Source organism: Passer montanus, unplaced genomic scaffold (assembly GCF_014805655.1).
Source record: "Passer montanus isolate IOZ18808 unplaced genomic scaffold, ASM1480565v1 scaffold64, whole genome shotgun sequence".
NCBI lineage: Eukaryota > Metazoa > Chordata > Aves > Passeriformes > Passeridae > Passer > Passer montanus.
Genome location: NW_024371482.1, coordinates 2692828 through 2713138, shown reverse-complemented (window position 1 = coordinate 2713138; position 20311 = coordinate 2692828). Strand labels below are relative to the sequence as shown.

Here is a 20311-nt window from a genome sequence, read left to right as displayed (position 1 = left end):
GCAGTGGCAAGGTCATGAGCTGCACACTTATTTCTATCTAATTTTTGTGATTCTGTAGTTGACTTCTTAACTGAAATTTTCAGCTTCATTAATTAAATTTAAGCAGTCATTTTTTTTTCTTTCTACCTAGGATTATCAGTTAAAAGGGAAAATGAGCAGAGAAAGCACAAACGTTGCTTTCTGTTCCTGCATCTTGATTTGAACTTTGTGCTGCTCTTACCAGAAGAAAACATGAAAGAGTCTGAGAGATGAAACCCAGAGCTGCTGGTGACAAAGGAGGGGAGGTCACACAGCTCATGGTCAGTTCAGTACAGCAGGGATAGAAAGGAGAGACAATGCAGTTGTCACAGGAAGATAATCTTTTCAAGCAGCATTAATTCAACCCAGAGTTTTAAAAGTAGTGTTGAAGTTGTTTTTCAGACAATCCATTATCAGAGGCCACTGCTGGAGCTAAACCACATTTTCCTAATACACTGAGCAGCTGCCAAGTGAGGTCTTCAAACTCTTGTCTTTCCATGTGTATATCCTGCTTCTACTTTCATTTACTTGCCTGGTTAACTCTTCCTGTGTGCAAGGTTAGGGAGGTCTGCAAACAAGCCCAAATTGAAAGTCTCTCAGTATTGAAGTTTCTTTAGTAAAAGTAATGCAGCATTATCCTTAATGCTAGAAAATTGTATTAAAAGGTCTATAAAGTAACACTTAAAGACTTTCTCACATAATCTAAAGTGATGGTAAGTACTGACCAATAAAAGATTGTCTTTTCCAGAAATAATGCTTTTTCTGGAAGAGTAATATGATTATCCTTATATATAGCTTTCTTTTCCAAGGTAGAATTTGAAAGGGAAATGCTTGACCTGCTAATTGATAGATCTTATCCATTATTTTAATGCACTCACATCAAGATGCACTTGAATTGTTTGTTGATGTGTCTGTCCTGCAACCCCATATTATGAAAGTGCTATTTGCTTTTCAGGGAATTTTAAACCTCAGTTGTAGTGAAGGCTTTATAGTCTTCACTACACTTCACTTTATAGGGTGTTAAGTTTACTCACTGGTAAGTGTGAGTGTGACCATGACAGCAGCGTGTGCCTGGGAATTCCAGCCTGGCGTGGGGAATGAGCTCTGGTGCTGTCCCTGTGCTCAGCCTGAGCAGGGCTCCCAAATCCTGGTTTGGGTTCTCCAACCAGGGCTTTGAGAGCTGCTGGGATCCAGCCGGGGCAGGCTGGCTCTGGCTGTGCCCAGAGAGGCCGCGAGCAGCTGGCACCTGGCACAGTGAGGGGCACAGGGACCTTGGCACAGCTGGGGTTCCCAGCGTGCGTCCCCAGCATAGGAAGGACATGGAGCCGTTGGACAGAGTCCAGAGGGAGGCCACCAAACTGATTAAAGGGCTGGAACGCCTCTTACAAAAACAGGCTGAGAGAGCTGGGTTTGTTCGCCTGAGCAAGAAAAGCCTCCATGGAGGCCTCAGAGCCCCTTCCAGGGCCTGAGGGGCTCCAAGAGAGCTGGAGAGGAACTGGGGACAAAGGGTGGAGTGACAGGACAAGGGGAATGACTTCAATATGAAATTAGTAATTTTAGATTATGTATTGGAAGGAAATTCTTCCCTGTGAGGGTGGGCAGGCCCTGGCACAGGGTGCCCAGAGCAGCTGGGGCTGCCCCTGGATCCCTGGCAGCGCCCAAGGCCAGGCTGGGCGGGGATTGGAGAAGCATGGGATAGTGTCCCTGCCATGGCAGGGGGTTGGGACAAGATGATTTTTAAGGTCCCTTCCAACTCAAACCATTTTATGATTCTGTGATTAACTGCCGGGAAGGTTTGGAGTCTGCAAAAATGCTCACAGGTGGAAAATCCGGCTCTCTTTCTTGCTGAATGAAAACGCTGTCTAAAATAAAAGTAAATGAATGATACAGGATCAGAGCATTTGATTTATTTGAATGTTGTGTTTCATACCTAAGAGAGAAAGGGAAGAAACAGCAATTCTTTCCTTAAAAAGTAGTTTTTGGATTGAAAATGAGATTTAAACTTTATGTTGACAATCTGAGATCTCAGAAGAAGTTAGAGATCCATTACTTCATAGTTTTCCAGGGCTGCAGAAGAATAAACCATCATTCCTGAATTCTGTCTCTCTTTATAGGTGGCAGGGTGAAGTTAATGGTGGTTCAGACTTTCAGTCGAGGTTTTGTTAAGGCTTTTGAATCTTTCAGCAGAGCAAGTGGGATATTTGGGTTACAACAGCAGTGTGATTGTTTTGAGGAGTAATGAAAGTACCTGATGACCTGAATTAGGTAAAGACTGTATGGTCTGTGTGAGGACAGGAGATGGATAAATCACCAGATGTGAATTCCTATTTATCTTTCTTAATCTGTAGTTGTCAGTGTCTGTAATCTGCCTCACAGTGCCATGAAGGAGTCAAGTCAGAAGGAATCAAAACAAACAGCTGGAATTTAGTTTGAATTTAAAAGCCTTCCTGAATGGGACTAGCTTGCTGGTGAGCAGGCAACTCAGAATTGGGTGAATTGATGCCAACTGCTTCTTTACTTGCCTAGGAAGTAGTGGGTGTAAACTTAGGGGATTCTCAAATGGGGAATTAAGGTACCAGGTTGTTAAAAGCAGGGTATGGATTAGCCCCTGAATGTATCCTACCAACCTAAATCTTGTGTATTGGGGTGGAACTGCAGCAAAGAGGTGCTCCAGCATGTGTACACAATGTCTGATTCCCAGAGATCTTTTTCCTGTGTCTCCAGCACAAGGATGTAACCCAAAAAAGAAAGCAAAGTTATGTTCAAATGCCTTGGGTATTGTTATTGGGCAGTGCAGCTTCTAAACTGTGCTTTAGGAAACAAATTACAGCAAACGTTAGATGGTTTATAATCCTTCAGCTTTCCCCTCCAAAGAGTCCCCCTCTCCCAAGGATTGCTGGCAGTGGCCTTTTACTCAGACACAGCAAAGCAGAGTTTCAGCAGGTAAACCAGTGTTTGCAGCAAATCTTGGACTCCTTGCATTAATCCTAAAGTCCTTGCATTAATCCTAAACCCCAGCACACTGCCAGCATCTCATCCAGCCAGGGGATCATTACTGTGGGCTCCAGAGCATGGAGTGTAATAGAGATCCCAAAGAAGTGAAAGATTTAGCTCAATAACCTGCATTTGATCACATTCTGGCCCTCACTCAGGTCTCTGGGGTGCTATGATAATACAAGTAATGGGAAATTGCATATTCAGCTGGGTATATAGTTTTCACCTCTGGCATAAGGAAAAAGGATGAATATCCATTCCAGGGCACATTTTTAGGAAAGGCCTGTGATTGATATCTTAGCCAAAAAGATTTAAAACTCTTAGAAAACACTTTATAATTGCCTCAAAATGCCAGTATTGAGTGGCAGTAAATTTAATAATTTAAAGATTAAAATAAGAATATTATAGTTTAATGAAGTCTCTTTATGTGCCTGTGGTGTGTAGGGTTTCAGGCAGATCATGGGCTTTAAAAGTCACATAGAAAAGGAACACAGTTTAAAAACTTAATAATAATATAAAAATGTAAAAAAAGAGTCATTCAGTAAACTCCTTCCTGTATTTCCTAGAAACTTTTTCCTGTTGGAGTACATGAAGTACACAAAGCTCACTGGAAACAAGTAAAGGCTTTTTTTAAGCTGCTGTAGAAAATCATGGATTAGTGGATAGAATAATGTGACCTTCGTAGGAGTCTAGAAATTTGCTGAGTTAACTGAAAAATCAAACAATATTTTAAATAAACTAAATTCCCTGGTAGACAGGGAATGTATCTGTTCAGAGCAGCTGTGGCTGCCCCTGGATCCCTGGAAGTGTCCCAGACCAGGTTGGATGGGGTTGCAGCATGCTGGGAGAGTGGAAGGTGTCCCTGCCATGGCAGGGGAGGGGCTGGAGAGGCTTTAAGGTCCTTTCCAACCCAAACCACTCTGTGTTTCTATGATTTTCATGTGTTCAAATCTCTACTTTTTGAGAATGAGTAAAGGTATTACAAAATGATGGGGGTGTGGGTGTTTTTTGTTGTTAGTGGGGTTTTTTGTTTCTTCTATTTTTTATTTTTATTTTAATTGGTTTTGTCTGGGATTTTTTCTTTTTTTTTTTAATCTGAGCATTCTGTCAGGAAATTTTACGTTTGTTGCTGTGGGTTACGTCTCTTTCACTCGAATATAAACGCACTGGGCACCAGCAGAGGGAAACAGTCATGGTGCATAAATTATACTCCTCAATGCCACATCCCTGTTCAATTAGTAATAAGCTTTATGGTACTCCAGTCTACTGGGGTTCATCAACATCACCTTAAAAAGGACTTGAGTTATATTTCTGTGCTTGAGGAGCATTTTTGATCATATTTCAAAGACTGTACAGCACCAACTCATTGTTCTCTAAAAAAAGGGACAGACCTAATGCTTTCAAGTTTCCAGGGCTTCTTTCCTGACCAAGTACTTTCAGCTGCTGTCCTCAGTGAGTTACCTGTTGTATACATGTTTGTACACAGATTTTTTGCACTAGGAAGGAAAGTAACTGTGGGTGCCAGGTTTCATGCAGATCAACTCCCTGAATGTGGCAGCAGAAAGACAATAGGATCTTTCACTAGGACACTATATGAATATACTTGTTATATGTATATAAAAATTAAACTTGCAAAGTCGGGGAAAGAACCAGCATTTCTGCTCAGTATGTGCTTCAGCACTATTTTGGAATTCTCCCAAAATTCAATAAGGAAAAAATCTAACTTTGTAGTAACTAGTAAAGGTACTTGTGAGTTACTGGTTCTAGTTTATTCAAAATCATATCAAAACAGTAATGACAAGTTTGGGGAAGTCAAGCAGAGTTTGTTACATAAAGGGATTTAGAGCAACTTCTCTTGTTTTTGTGTTCCTCATTTTCACCTTCTCACCTGTGAATTTGCCAGGACTGGAAGTCAGGTTCTATTTTATAATTGCCCTGCTTAATTAGTACCAGCATGTTAGTGCACTGACTTTATCTAAGATATTAAATCACATAATTGACACTTTAAGTGTTGTAAAATGTGGAATTGAATCATGGAGGATTGGTCCAACAGGGTATAAATTCTTTTATGTGTTACTGAATCTTTTCATGTTGATTGCTAAAGCTGGAAAGGTTTAAATTAAAGGGTGGGGTTTTGGAAATACTAACATAGATCCTAAGAGACAGAGTTTGCAAGGGAGTTGGTACATGGATGCACTGTTTACCTGGATGATACCAAAAGATTATTTGTGTGCTTGAAATGCAGTGGCTAGGGATGGGCAGCCTGGTTTGGTGGAAGGTGTCCCTGCCCTTTAAAGATGAGATTTAAGGTTCCTTCCACACCATTCCAGGACTCTGTGACTGGTTTGGAAAACATAATGTAGTACATTTAACTCAAGTTTAATAACATTGCTACAGACAAATAAGCTGAATGTGTGAATCTAGGACTACCCTGGCATTGTAAGCTTTTTTTATACCTTTCTACTGGACCAGGCTGGAGGAATCCTAACTGAGGTTAAATGACAATTTTTGAAATACTAGTTTATTTCACTGCTGCTCTGAACATAAAAACAAGGAATGTGCTCTTATAGGTAGTCCCTTACACACAGCTGGAGAAGGATAAAATTATCAGACAGGAGGAATTAGGATTTTGAAATGTGATGACATAAAAAAAATGGGATGTAATTTAGCATTACAGAATGCAAGGTCATGCATCTCAGGACTCATTAGTTTTTTTGGTGTAAGATTTGAAATCAGTTGGAAGTGACAAGAAGCTGTTGGAGCATTAAAACCAGGAGATTGAGATGAGTCTGAGATGTGCTTCTGCAGAGAATGTCTTTGTGTAAGGCAAGATGGCAAAACAGGAATATGTTAAATAGATCAGCAATTATTTTATCTTAAAAAGGTGATTCCATCTGGACAGCACAGCTACTCCTTCAGAGGAGAAATTAATCCAACATATCACAGATGTAAAGAAGGGCTATAAGGAGATGTGGCATAATTGAGTATTTTTGCCATGAGGAGGCTGGAGTGTGTAGCTTCCTTAATCCAGCAAAACAGACCCTGGGAGGTGCAGTGAAAGAAAGCATGGCATGCTCCAGCCACTCCAGGCTGGAAAGAGAATTAATTCAGCAGGGCTTCACTGGCTGTGAGGAGCCAGCAATGCCATCACAGGACTTCTAGCTCCAAAGAATAAATAACAGAGTATGCAGGAACAGGAGGCAGTGGTTGGAACCTGCCTTAGCACTACCCTCAGACTGTGTGGTGTGGGTGAGATTTCTGTACTGTGGGAATTTCACTCAAGAACAATCAAACATCTGCTACAGTGAAACTATGGTCTCACAAACGGCTGATGCAAAATTGGCATCAAAACTCTTCCAGAACGAAATAATTTTTTTTCCTAAATAGCAATAAACAATGTTTCACTTCTGTCCTCACCACGGTGTCTTCCAGCCATCCCAAGAAAGCCTTGATGACATTGGCAAGAAAATAATATTTTGTGTCATTGGTGCTTTTTCTCTTGAGGACGCCTCATTATTGCCTCCATCATTGAATGTAGATTAAAAAATAAAATCAGATCATTTAGCTGAGAATCTGCTAATAACTGTTGTAATTTTGACTCAAGGCACCCAGCCTGTGCTGTCACCACGAGTTCAGTGTTCCCAGCGGCTGCTGTCAGTGCTGGGGAAAGAGGTCACTTTTTAATAGCTCATTTCCTTGTTTTCAGCTTGGAGTGCCATCAAATCCCATGTTTGTGGTCGTTCCTCCACTACAGAAGTGTTGTGGCAATTAGCTGTGGGTAGGTGAGGAGTCTCCCAGCACAGCTGGCTCTGAACTCTTGTGTGAGGAGTGGGGTCAGTGTGACTGCTTGAAAAGCTGGTGCTGTGACTGGGATTCAAGTCAAGTGTGTTCAGAAAGTCTCTGTCACACTTGTCCTGCAGCTGGATGAAGATGATCAGTGGTTGTGTCATCTCCACCTCCGAGGAAAGAGAACATTAAACCAAAACCTGACTTACACAACTCTGGTATAATCTTTATATCTGAAACTATGTCCACTCACTTGGATTTGTTTTAGTCTCTGTGCTAATAAAATTATATCTGCTGGTTAAATAATGCTTTTTAAAAAAAATAATCCATATTAATTATAGTCTCTGTTCTGGGAAATTCTATTAGTTTTTGCCACAGATGAGTGTTTTCAGATAAACAACATCTTTATTCCAGCTGGGACTTCATCATCAAGTTTATCTTAATTATCTAATCTTAAAATAGTCTTAAACTGCTGCAGTATAGTCAAGTATCACAATTATTTCCTCCCTGTGAGACAGTGCTTTAGAATTAAAAAAAAAAAGAAAACAAACAAAGAAAGCGAAGCTGATATTGATAGTCTGGTGAGAAGTCTGTCTTGTATGAAGTGAAAATGTGATGGAAAACAGTTGTGCCTCCTGGGTACAGCCTGCCAGGCACAGTCATTTCCATGGAAAAACAATATCCTGCAGTCCCTGTCTCCTCCCTGGGGTGTTGGTTCAGCACATGCCAGATGCTCTCTCTGCAGTGTCACTGTCCCATGCCAGTCCTGGCACAAGCACCCCTGTCCCCTCTGATTCCAGCTGAACCCCTGAAGGTGACAGCCAGGTGTCAGGCTGTGGCAGGGGTGTCAAAGTTAGCCTGGGAGTTTACAAATTCCAGAAGTGCACAGAGATCCTGAATGTGTGAGTATCAGTGAAGCTTGTCCATGGAATCAGGGAATATCCTGAGCTGGAGGGACCCCCAGGATCACCCAGCCCAGCCCCATCCCTGCACAGACCCCCCAACAAGCCCACCCTGGGCACCCCTGGGAGTGGGGACCCCCAGGATCAGGAGCTCTGGCAGCCTCGGGGCCGTGCCCATTCCTGGGGAGCCTGGGCAGTGCCAGCACTATGTGGAAGGTGGGAAGGTGTTCAAGGCTGGGAAGATTCAGTGCGTGCTTATCCTGTTCACAGCCCAGCCCCATCCCTGCACAGACCCCCCAACAAGCCCACCCTGGGCACCCCTGGGAGTGGTGTTCAAACTCTCCTGGAGCTCTGGCAGCCTCGGGGCCGTGCCCATTCCTGGGGAGCCTGGGCAGTGCCAGCACTATGTGGAAGCTGGGAAGGTGTTCAAGGCTGGGAACGGGTTTTGAGGAAGATTCAGTGTGTGCTTATCCTGTTCATGAGTGTTTCCAAGGAACCCCTGGCAGGTGTCTGACCTGATGCAGCTGTTCTGGTTTTAAGCTGACTCTGTGGAGTTCCCTGTGGTCCTTCCCTTTGCGAGTCACAAGTTTGTGCTGGTGAGGGGATTGTGAGAGGACTCCGGGGTAAGAAAAGGTGGTTTGATGCCATGATTGTCACAATAGGCTACAAAGTGCATAGATAACAAAAGGAGATGCCTGATTAGCTTATTTTATTATTGTTTTTATCTTACTTTAGCCTTTCAGGTACAAGCCTTAGCACAATGAATAAAGATCAACAGAGAGGCCATAGGGCAAAACCAAAGTCATAGGACCATGGAACAGTTTGGGTCAGAAGGGATCTTAAATAGGGAGGGTAGAGACACCTTCCACTTTTCCAGGTTGCTCCAAGCCCCGTCCAACCTGGCCTTGGACATTTCCAGGGATCCAGGGTCAGCCACAGCTTCTCTGGGCATCCTGTGCCTCTGGCCAGCTGAGAAAAGAATTTCCTCTTAAATTCTAATCAGAATCTCTTCTCCTTTATTTTAAAAATGTGCTTTCAAACATTCTTTCACTCCATCTCTCTTACATTTTTGGCTGCAGTGCCTAATGTGCAGTTAGCTCAAGTATCAGTGTAATTGCACTCTGGTTATAATTGGATAAGTATATTTAATACCAATTCAGTTGATCAGAAACTGAATCTAATTTCTGAATGACTTAATGTCATGATCATAATCTTTTGAAGAATCATATATTTAATAAATCAGATTCTCACACACATCTTAAAATTTAAATGACTTGTATAAAAATGGACAATGAATTTATTAGAAATTTTATACTTAGTTAAGCTCTGGAGCTGAAATCTTGAGGAGGACACTTATTAAAAATCTTTGCTTCTGAGTAGCTGCACTTTCACCTGGGGCTTTGGGAATGCATTACATTTTAATGGAGTTTCCTGGACTGTTAAATACTGTATGCAGCTATACTCACAAATAGCCTTTCATCTACCAAAATCAAATGGAAAGGTGCTTTATAGGGCTTGGCAAGGAGCTGGATAAAGCAATATCATGCACAAGGTATTTGTCTTATTTCTGGAGATGGCGTCATTCAATTTCAAGTGTAAAGAGAAGTCTTTAAAGCAAAGACAATTATCTTCTTAAATTGCTGGTAAGACCTTATTTCCAGATGTAAATATCCGGTAAAGGAGCTTTTTGTGCATCTGAATAGCACTTATGAACTTTGACTATTTCAATGTAAGAACAGCAATAAAGTTTGTCTGCAGTACTACCAAAAGTGTGGGGTTTTATACAGGTTTTACAAAATCCTCCAAAATTCCTGAAAGAAAATATTGATGTACTGTCAGTGAAACAGCTTTGAAGCTTGTTTCAAATTTAGATTTTTAGAATCTGCCCTTCACTGGGCCATCTCTGCTTTATGTCCATCCCGACTGCACCACCAAGGGCTGCTGAGTTTGGGATAAAAAGCTCAGAGCACTTGGTTCACATGTCTCAATGGACCAGGGATTAAAAGCTGACTGAAACCATGGTCCATGTGACAGAAAAGGGCTTCTTATTCCAAGCCGGTCATTCATTATACCGAGAAGTGATTGCTTTTGGATTCTTTCACCTTGTGCCTTTCAAGTCTCAGAAAGAAATGTTTTAAGGATTTAATGCTTCCCAGCTGAGTTCAGGCTAGATGCTGCTTAAAAGGAATAAGAGCTGTGGAGTTCAGAAAATCTGTCTTGAAAAACATTTTCCCTTGGAAATGTATTATTCTAAGTTTCAGCCTTAAACTGGAGGTTATCTATAGGAAAGACAAGAATAAGGCCTTAGATGATGGAATAGGAATATTTTTCTCTATGTTCGTTACCAACCTGCTTTTGTATAACTGGGATAGTTAACTGCCCGAAACTGTTCCAAAGTAAAGTGCAGAGTGAAAATAAGATGTTGAAATTTTGTCCATGTTAAAGTTTGGAATTCCTCTAAAATCAAGAACCTCAGCAGATACTGAGCTGTTCACACCCTGTTATTAACAAATCATTGCTCCCCATCAGTGGTTGGAGACTGGAGTGGCTCATGGGGACTCCTTCAGCAGCACGTGGCTGATGGGCCATTTTTGAGCCCACCTGTGACTTGTCACTGGCTGCAGGTGGCCAAGGATGTGACAGGGCAACACCCAGGGGGGCCCCTTAACAAAACCTGAGCTGTCTGTAGAGATAACTGCACTCGTGCTGAAGTTACTCTGGATTTTCTCCTCATTGCCATGCTGCCCCTCATTAATGCAGAGTTTGGAATGCTGCAGCTCTGCTAAATGCACATTCTGGGTCAGGGACTGTGAGAGGAAGATTCATGGCTGTAATTGGAGAGGCACTTTGCACATATGCTTATGTAGTAGTAGGAAATTTGGTTAAACAGAAGAGGAGCTCTGTATATTTTCAAGAACTCACAAGTGCTGTTAGGCAGAGACCTATTTATTCCTGGCACGTATTTACTCTGTGTTTTTCTCTTTGGGCAATGAATTTACACAGTGGAGGCTGGAGGATAAAAGCAAGCAAATCTTTTTTTCTCACACTGTTTCCAGTGTGCTGCAGAGGACAGAGGGCTTCCAAGGCTTGGTGTTTGCCCCACTGCACTGGGATTCCGAACAGCATCCTGGGTATTGCAGTGCACTGGTACACCAAGGGAGAAAATGTGGATAAAAATGCAGAATAAATAAACTGAAAAAACAATTAAATGTCAGGTAAAAAATCACTGAAATTCAAATCTGCAGCTGACTGTCAGTGCCTCAACCATCAGTCAGCTGATGGAAGTTTACAAGAGCTCTTACAGAGTCCGGGATTTGCCCTCCTGTTCCCAGTCTGACTCCAGGGCAGCTGGAAGCAGAGCAGCTGGAGAGCCACTGTCACTTCTGGGGCTGACTTGCTCGTGACACATTGAATGAAGATCATGGTTTGACTGAAAACAATTTAAAATACATGTCTTTAAATATCCTTGACATTGCACTTTAACTGTAATTTGAACCAGTAACTGTCAGCAACAAGTGAAAGGGCATTTGGAAGAGATAACCTTGATCTGAGATAAGTATAAAGTTGGAGCTATAGGAATTGTTAGAACTCAGTGAAAGTTATTTATACAGCCATTCTCTGGGAGTAGCTTCCAATAACAGTTATTAAATTTAGCATGATATATCAGTGGCAAGACTTATTGCAAGCTATTACCACTGTATTATTAGCCAATTAGATTTTATTTGCTGATACTCAATAACAGATGATAGCTGTTCTTTTATCTAAATCTGATATTTAACCAGGGTGAGTTGAGCTAATACTTGTCAAGCATGGTAGCTCGAATATCAAGGACCTTTTGGAGTCCAGCACAGTGCTGCATCTTTAATTGCACATGTTCAGAAGCTATTTAAACAAAATACCAGTATTGTTCATCAAGAACCAACCCACTTCATTAGAATCTTCTCCAGGAAAACATTTGAACTACTGATAGTTCTTTTTGGAGCTGTTTAGAATACAGATGGGATATGTGTGTGTGTGCACATGGACATTTCTGTCCTCATGAAGACTGTGGGTAGCTTTCTGTGAGTGCAGAAGTAAGATGCATTTTGGAAGTTCAGCACTGAGTTAATTTACTTCCCTTGGCCTCATTTGGGAAGTTAATGGAATGATTATAAAATGCCAGTCCAATAAAAACTTAAATTCTTCTCTGAAAAGGGTATGTCTGTTCTAGTTATATTTGATGGCAACCAGATTGTGTTTAATTCTATTCTGTATTTGGTGGTGTGGCAAGAAATCAGACTTCCTACCCTTATTTAAACTAATCCTTGTGTTTTATGACCATGAACTTCCAATGGAACATCTCTGTTGGAAGGAGATCTTCCTCCAAAACAGCAGAACAGGAAAAGGAGAAAGACTGGAGGTTTTGTTCCAATAAAAACTTAAATTCTTCTCTGAAAAGGGTATGTCTGTTCTAGTTATATTTGATGGCAACCAGGTTGTGTTTAATTCTATTCTGTGTTTGGTGGTGTGGCAAGAAATCAGACTTCTTACCCTTATTTAAACTAATCCTTGTGTTTTATGACCATGAACTTCCAATGGAACATCTCTGTTGGAAGATCTGCCTCCAAAACAGCAGCACAGGGAGAGGAGAAAGATTGGAGGTTTTGAAGTTGCTGTTGGAATTCCTGAAATGGTGTCTGTTGAGACAATATTTTATTCATCACCAAAGATAATGTGAGTCACTCAACGGCTGCTTCTTGCTTGAAGTTCAAACACATTAATTTGAAGTTTGTATAAAAGCTTATTGAGAATGAGAGGCTTGCTAATGGAATATAAAATAAGTGAGAAACAGCTACTTCCAGACAGGTTTTTCTGCCTTGTAGAGTAAAAGAAGGGTGTAATTTAAGTGTGCAGCTTGAACAGCTATCCATGTGACAGATAAAATGCTGGAATGAAGCAAGCCAATAGAGAGCTCTGACTGATCAACGCTCCCGTGTAGCAGCTGAGGTAGAATTTAGTGGAAATGCACTATAAATACAGTGTTGGATAAGTCTGTTAGGATCTACTGAATAATTAGCCCTAAGAATTTTCACATACTGGAACAAAAGAAAAGCAATGTTCCTTTTTTTTTTTTTTAAAGAAACAATGAACACCTACAGATAGTTTTTACTGACAAATATAACTAAGCGCATCTTCAACAGTCATGGCTAACAATTTAAGGTGAATTTTTGGAATACAAAACAGGATTATTTTAGGAAAAAAATGTCTTGTGAGTTGAGAAATGAATTGAAGCAAAGTAAGACCTTTTTTTTTTATATTTAGTCTACAAAAATAGCAGCAAGTGTGTGCTACAAATCTGTGTTTTTAAAAGGAACTCTTCATTCTGTCTTACTATGACTAAAGCAGGAATCTTTTTCAGAGGTGGAAAGCCATTACAAATATAGACTGAAAGATTATTAGTTAGAATCTTGACAAAAGTTGGTGGGGAATGTCTGTTTAAGAATCTTGTATGGGTTTGATAACCTGTGTTAATTTTACAAGTTTCATTTCCTTGGAACAGGCAAGTCTGAGCATTCTTAGCATAAATCTTGGTGTGATGCAGCAGACTGGAACTAAATTTGGAAAGTCGGGGTTCTCTGAAAAGGTGCAGGGTATTAACTGAATTTTTTAGCAGCTTGAAAAAAAATAATTCAATCAGATTAGAGATATGTACAGATCTCTAATATTAACTTATGCTTAAGGCAATAAAATGTTAATATTGAGCTATTGAAATAGTGACAGCTCAGCTGTCAGTAGCAAAAATGTATTCCTGGCATTAAATAAAGGACATACATTTTTGCAAGGCAAGTTAGATGAGTCATCCTTGATTTGGACATATAAATTGAAACAAATGACATTTAGTGTTAGTTTTAGTCCTGGGATACTTCAAAGTGGTTTCACTGATCCGTGGTGGATTATGAAGTACAGAATTAGTAATGAGTGTTTGAGCAGGTCTGGGGCTCAGTGATGAGACACAGAGGGAAAATTCAGCAAAGCGAAACCTGTAATGATGAATTTAAGGAAGAGAACTCAGCTTAAACTGACAAGTTCAAGGCATGGAGCTTAAACACTCATTCCATGAATGTCAGGATCCAGGAGGCTTGCTCTGCTCCATTGGGATTAGGAGCAGAACTGATAAACTCTGTCGGGCTCTGCTGCACGTTTGGGACCAACACTTCTGCAGGGAAGTGCTGGGAGAAAAACTTGTTATTATGGGAGGGCACTTGAGGTGTTCATGTGACAAAGCTTCACCTGTCTGCTACTGGTGATGCTCCTCATGGACACCACATGTGATCCCTTAAGCAATATTTTGAATGTAGCAAGGTTCCTATGCAAGGGACATCCAACTATTGATTTTATCCCTGCATGGGGGATATGTGTGCATGGAAACTCTGCTCAGAGCTGCTTCAAAATGTGTGGGAATAGATAGGTAACACTGGACCTGCAAAGACAGCAAGGTCACAGCGTGTATAAGTGGAAAAAGACTTAGAAAATGTGTAAATATATGCTGATAATATGAGTGTGTTTCTTAATGGCTTGACAGAATTTGGAATCATAATTCCAATTTTGAACCAAGAACAGCTTTTTTAAACTGCATTCAGGATTTTCAAGGATTACATTGATTTAGTGGAAAAAACCCCCAAACCCTATACATACTTATTTTAATTCTAAAGATAAATAATCTCCATTGCTTTTTTTAAAAATAAAGACAAGCTTTCTGTATGCTTTCCCTGTAATCTGGATTGCCAGGGCACAGAACAGGCAAAAAGAATGAAATGTAGTCATCTCTAACAAAAATGCTTCAAGTTGGCCAGACAATTGTTACTGGTATCTCAGAAAACTGACACCTTCCAGAGCATAGATAAAACTGTCTCTGCTTACACGTAAATTTAGCAAGACTATGTCAAGAGTGAGATGTCAAGACAAGGAACAGAACTGTCTTGTGGTAGGCGAATCACTCCTCAACCATGGGGACTGACACTTGCAGCAGAAACCAGACCAGGTGGGATGTATTAGAGAAATCACTGATGGTTGTTTCTGAACCCCAAACATCTGGATGCCTCCAGAGAAGCACTTCTGTGAGCACCAGCAGCCTGGGAGTTGTGTTTAATGGCTGAATGATTCACCTGAATCTGTGCAAGGTCTGAGCCCAGTTCTTAAAGAGCTGACATCAGAAAAAGAAGTTATGAATGCTTTACTTCAGAGTTTATTCCTTCTTATACACTGGAGAATCTATTCCCAGTTTCTCCTGGTGTGAATCCTGTTAGCTAATGAGGCATAAAAAATGATCAAAGCTTTCCCTGTAGTTTGAGGAGTCAGAGCATCTTTGTCTCCCTTGTAGAGTCTGAGTTTAAATACACCCTGAATAGATGGTGCCCTTTGACTCAGTCAAGATAACTCTTTTTTCTCTGCAGAAACCTGTTCTTTGAAAATCTGTGGTTATAGAACAAACATTTGGTTAAGATAATAAAGTACTCATTGAAATTGGCCAGCTGCAAGAGCAGATTGATGTGCGTTTGTCTGATGTCTTCTGTCTTCATGTTTCTGGAAGGACTAGAAAGCACATCAAGGACTTACTGCTCTTCCTGAGTGAGGAAATTCCAATATTCCTTGATTTATCCCATCTTAAAGCAACTCAGCACAAGCTTTTCATTCTTCATTCTCTCCCACTTCCAGAAGAATACACAATAAGATTTCTCGGGAATTTGCTATATGAATTCTACAGTCTGAAAAATAAGTTACAAATGGATTTTTATACAATAAATCCCACACTAGGAGTTACTTTAATGAGCCAAATGCATCTTTTCCAGCACTGGTATACAAGAATGTCTCTGAAAGGGATGAGAATGAATGTTCAGAAACAGTGGTGGTTTAATTTGTAGAGTTTTATAGTTCATAAGCACTGCCTCATCCTAACAGCATTTGTTTCTTCCTTTACTTGCTTTGCATTTTGTGGGTTTAAGACAAAAATTGATAAACTAAATCTCAGCTCTCATGAAAGTTTCAAAAGGGATGTTTACTAAAGTGTTCATGCTTTCTTAACTTTTGCCCATTTTGTTGCTGTTTGGGGGTAATTGTTTTTATTTGTTTTGTTTTGGATTTTTTTTAGTAAATGAGAGAAGTTACTACTTCTTTTTGGAGGAATGGTGGAGTGGATCCATGAGACTGATGTTCTCATTGTCTCTATCCCTTTTGCACTTTGGGATTGCTGTAAATGCCTGATCAAATTCTATCTGCTGCTCTGTTTCCTGTGTGTGTTTAGAACCACAGGATAACCAATGAGGCTTCTCACATCACTGTGTTTCTTTATCCCCTTTTAGAAGTATTGTGTTTTTTATCTGGTGAGTCTGTGAGAGTTTGACATTGGATGACTTTATAAAACATTCAACTAATTGGATTTGTTAAAATAAATAAATCAAACACTAATTGGAATGTGCCCTGCCATTATTTTTGCTTACTGAATTAGATATTATGGCGTGAAGTTCTTTTTATCATATTTGTGCACTTATTTAAACACCCCCCTGGCGCACACTTCTGCAAATTCAATTATATATTCAAAGGAGCCATTCAATTTATGCAAGGCTGGTTTACATATAATCCAGGGGCAAGTCTCAGTAACTGATGATAGGTCTGCTCAAGATTAATTAGCATCACTCAGATGAGCAGTGGCATTGTTACAAGCCTGCAGTGTAAAACAAGGGACATTTTATCCTTCTTATGTGAGCCATTATTTGCTTCAATATGACCCTTTTCAGGAAGGGAAAAGCTTTCTTGTTTAGATTTCATTTTGTGAAAAGGGTTTAACGTCACCTGTGTTATCCAACACCATCAAACCCATCTCCATTCCCTTGTCGGCCCCACTGAGCAACTGCTCCATTTGTTTAATTTTTAGCCAAGCAGGAAAAAGGCTCCAAACATCCCAGAACCTTTTCCAAAAACCCTCATTCTTGCTGACAATGTATGAAGACTCAGCACCCCAGTTTTGGTGATTGTGTAAATGTTGTCATTTTCCTCAAGCTACTCTGAGATATGTGATTGAAATGATAACTTGCAGACCTGGTAACTAAATTCATCCAGTGGTCAGTCTTCCTTTCCTTTTAACTTGAGGATTATTTTTTCAAGATTAATAAATAGCCCTCAGAAAGCAATTAAATTTCAGCTATGGATGACTTTCTTGGGGGATGGATCTAACCTCTTCCTGTCTTTATGTTCCATCATATTTGGGTGTGGCTCATACAAAAGTATCTGCATAGGTGGGGTGTCCTTGGAAATATTGAATATTAAGCTTATGCTGACATCGGTGAAAACAACACTTCTGCTTGTTACTATTCCTACTTTAGTGAGCTCCTAAAATCTCTTCAATTTTTTGAACCTGGCTGCCTGGAAGGGAAGCTGCAATGTCACATCTGCCAACTCCTGCAGAAAGCGAGGCCATCACTGATGTCCTTGCTTGGCAAATATGAACACAAATCACTGTGGCTATGTGGCTTTATCAAGGATTAGATATAAAGAAAGAATTTTTTACTGTGAGGGTGAGGCCCTGGCACAGGGTGCCCAGAGAAGCAGTGGGTACCCCTGGATCCCTGGAAGTGCCCAAGGCCAGGCTGGAAATTGGGGCTTGGAGCAGCCTGGGACAGTGGAAGGTGTCTCTGCCATGGCAGGGGTGGCACTGGATGATCTTTTCGATCCCTTCCAACCCAAACCATTCTGTGACTCTGTGACTGTTAAAGTAACCCCAAAATCTGTGATGTTCTGATATATTGTAGTACTTTCCTGTCACTTTATGAAGTTTCTTTCCTGTTCCATAATACAATATGCACTGCAACAGTTAGGAGAGGAGCTGTTGACTTTTTGGCTCACAAGTCACTGTGGCTCTGGCTCCCAGCTGAGCCTTTATTTCATTTTTAATTCTGCTTTCAGTGGACACAGCAGAGCAAGAAGCTGGTGGGCCCTGCCCCCCTCCTGGTACCCAGGATTCACACAGGCAATCTGTTCATCTGAGCCCTTAAAATCAACTCCAGCTTTTTCTCCTTGTCCTCATTTCCTGAAAATTCACCTCCACATTCCAATTCTGCTGCCTCTAGTAAATTAATCCTTCTGGCTTATTGCCCTGTCACTCTGTGTTTGGAGGTTTCTCCACTAACCTTTTCTTTCTCTGAAACATAGGCGTCTTGCTGCTGCTGCTTTAAAGGTTCTCCATGGTTTATCCTTCCTTTCCTATTCAGCTGTACTACAAGGTTAGCTTTGACTTTCAGGCAAGGCACTTTAAAGCTTCCTCAGGTGTTGTCTTGTATCAGCAGATGCTCCCAATTAATTTCCACAAGTTCTCACTGTGTCCCTTTTTCAGCTCCTCACACTCCATCTTCCTCAGTGAGGATAAAACCACCTGTTTAGCTGATTATGCCAGGCTATTGACAATTACATTCCCACTTCAATGAGCACTGCTGCCCCATATTTTGCTATGTATTGCTTGTTTTGCTTCTGGGACTTTGTAGCAGCTCCTGTGCAATTTTCTCTGTGTACAGGAGACCTTGCACAAGAGTTGGGCTGGAGCTGAGAACGTGTTTACAATTCCTCCACAGGAATAGCTCCCAGACAGCCCCATCCCTGAGTGCTGAGCAGGGGGGTGGGGATGGTTTGGGTCTGAATTAAAGGGAATCTATCAAAATGAGAATGCCCCATGCAGGCCCAGAGCACAGGACTGGATTTTGCCTCTCGTTCTGCTCGCTGGTATGAACATGACTTTCACTGCTCACTCCCACACAGTCCAGGCTGCCTGGATCTTCCCTTAGATTTTTTAAAATGAGCCTGTTCAATATTGTAATTTTGAACTTTTTCACCTAAATTAATTTAAAAAAATATTAGGGAAACAGTCTAGGTGTAATCCTACTTGTTTTGACAGCTGGGAGGGCTTCACAAATGTGATAACTTAAAGGCAAGGATTATTAAAAAATTATAAAATCATGACAAATCAGAAATATTTGTAGAAGCTACTGAAAGAGGCAAGTTTTCAAGGACCATAAAATCTATTAACAGATCTATTTAAAATAAAAATATGTACTATATACAATTTTAAATTTTTTAGGGCAAGCTTGATCTCTTTAAACTTTTTTCATCAACAGAGTATTTTGGGGTGTCAGGTACTCTATCCAACAAACCTTCCTAGAACATACTTGACTAGAAGTGCTTGGTGAGGCTTTGTAGAACCACTTAAAAAACCAGTTGCAGTTGGAGTGCACAGAGAATCATTTAACGGAGTAAGGAATTGAGAAATATTAATGACATCAAATATATTTGTAATTTGTGAGGAGCTCCACAGGAACTGAGATGAAGTTTGGACTTGGGTAATATGAATGAAAATTAAAACAGGTTTTAATGTCTTCAATGTTGGGTAGCTTTTTATTGTGTGGGAACCAAAGGTCAGTGATGTGCCAGGTGTTTATTGTGTGAGTGCAGCTCTGGGAAGGAGGGAGGAGTCAGGAATATCTCTGCAGCTCTCGTTGGTGTCAGTGATGCCTTGTGCAGGCTGACCTAGAACAGAGTCTAGACAGAGCTAAAGAATAAAGCAGGGATTTATTAAAAGGATCTCCTCAATGGATCCACCTTGGGCAGCACAAGAGCCCAGCCAGGGCTGCACCCAAGATGAACCAACGTGGTCCCAAAATGCACGAGCGCTCACAGGGTCTGTCACTGTGATCAGTTCTGCTCCGTTTGCACATTGGAGTTCATTGTCCCATTCCAGCTGTAGCCCATGTAGTCCCATCCTGCTTGTTTTTCTCTCTTCAGCCCGCGTTGTTTGTGCTCTTGGGCTGAGATTTGGATTATTTGTCCTTGGTGCCCAGCTGGAGCAGGAATTGTTTTGTCTCCCTGCTCTGTGCAGAGAGCTCACCATCCCCTGATATGAAGCTCAGAGTTACACACTAAAGCAGCACAGAGTGTGAAAAATATAAAAGCTAAACCTGAGGCATCATCAGGAGCCATTGGTGCTTGGCTAGCAGAGTTACATGTGCCCAGTTCCTTTGTAGTACTGGGATCTGCAGAGGACAGTGATCCTTTCTTCCTTAAGAGAAAACCAAATCTTTATAGACGCACCTTGGGCATGATTCAAGTCTAAACTGAGTTACCCAGATCCCTGATCCAATGGATCCAGTGGTGAAATACTTTGGCAGGCTGGGTTGGGTGGAGGTGAAGAGCGCATGAGATCATAAGGGACACCAGAGTAGGAACATCCTAGGGAATAAACAATTTCTGTTCTTCTGTGTGACCCAAGTTTCAAAGATCTGTGCTGAATACAACATTTCATTCTACAGTTCCTGAATTTCCTTTGATTCACAGGTGTTCAGGCAGCTGCCAATGCATTTATGAGAGTTAACTTCTTCCAAGCATTTCAGGAATTGCAGTAAAGATCTTTCAGTCAGCAGTCTGGAAGGTGTGAATGCCAGTTGACATCTGCTGCTTCTCATTCTCTTGTTCAGAAACTACAGGGCCATGCTCAAACGTATTGATTTGAAAGACTTGGAGGAAGCTCTGTGTGTTCATGGACTACACAGAAATTTGTGTTGTTAAGTTTAGGAGATGGTTAAAGCCAGGTT

The 20311-nt window shown here is 41.0% G+C and overlaps 1 protein-coding gene across 10 annotated transcripts in view; it reads left to right on the top strand.

Annotated features, from left to right (window-relative positions):
- PTPRT (protein tyrosine phosphatase receptor type T) overlaps positions 1–20311 on the top strand; it is a 452765-nt gene that overhangs the window by 102483 nt on the left and 329971 nt on the right. The window lies entirely within an intron of this gene.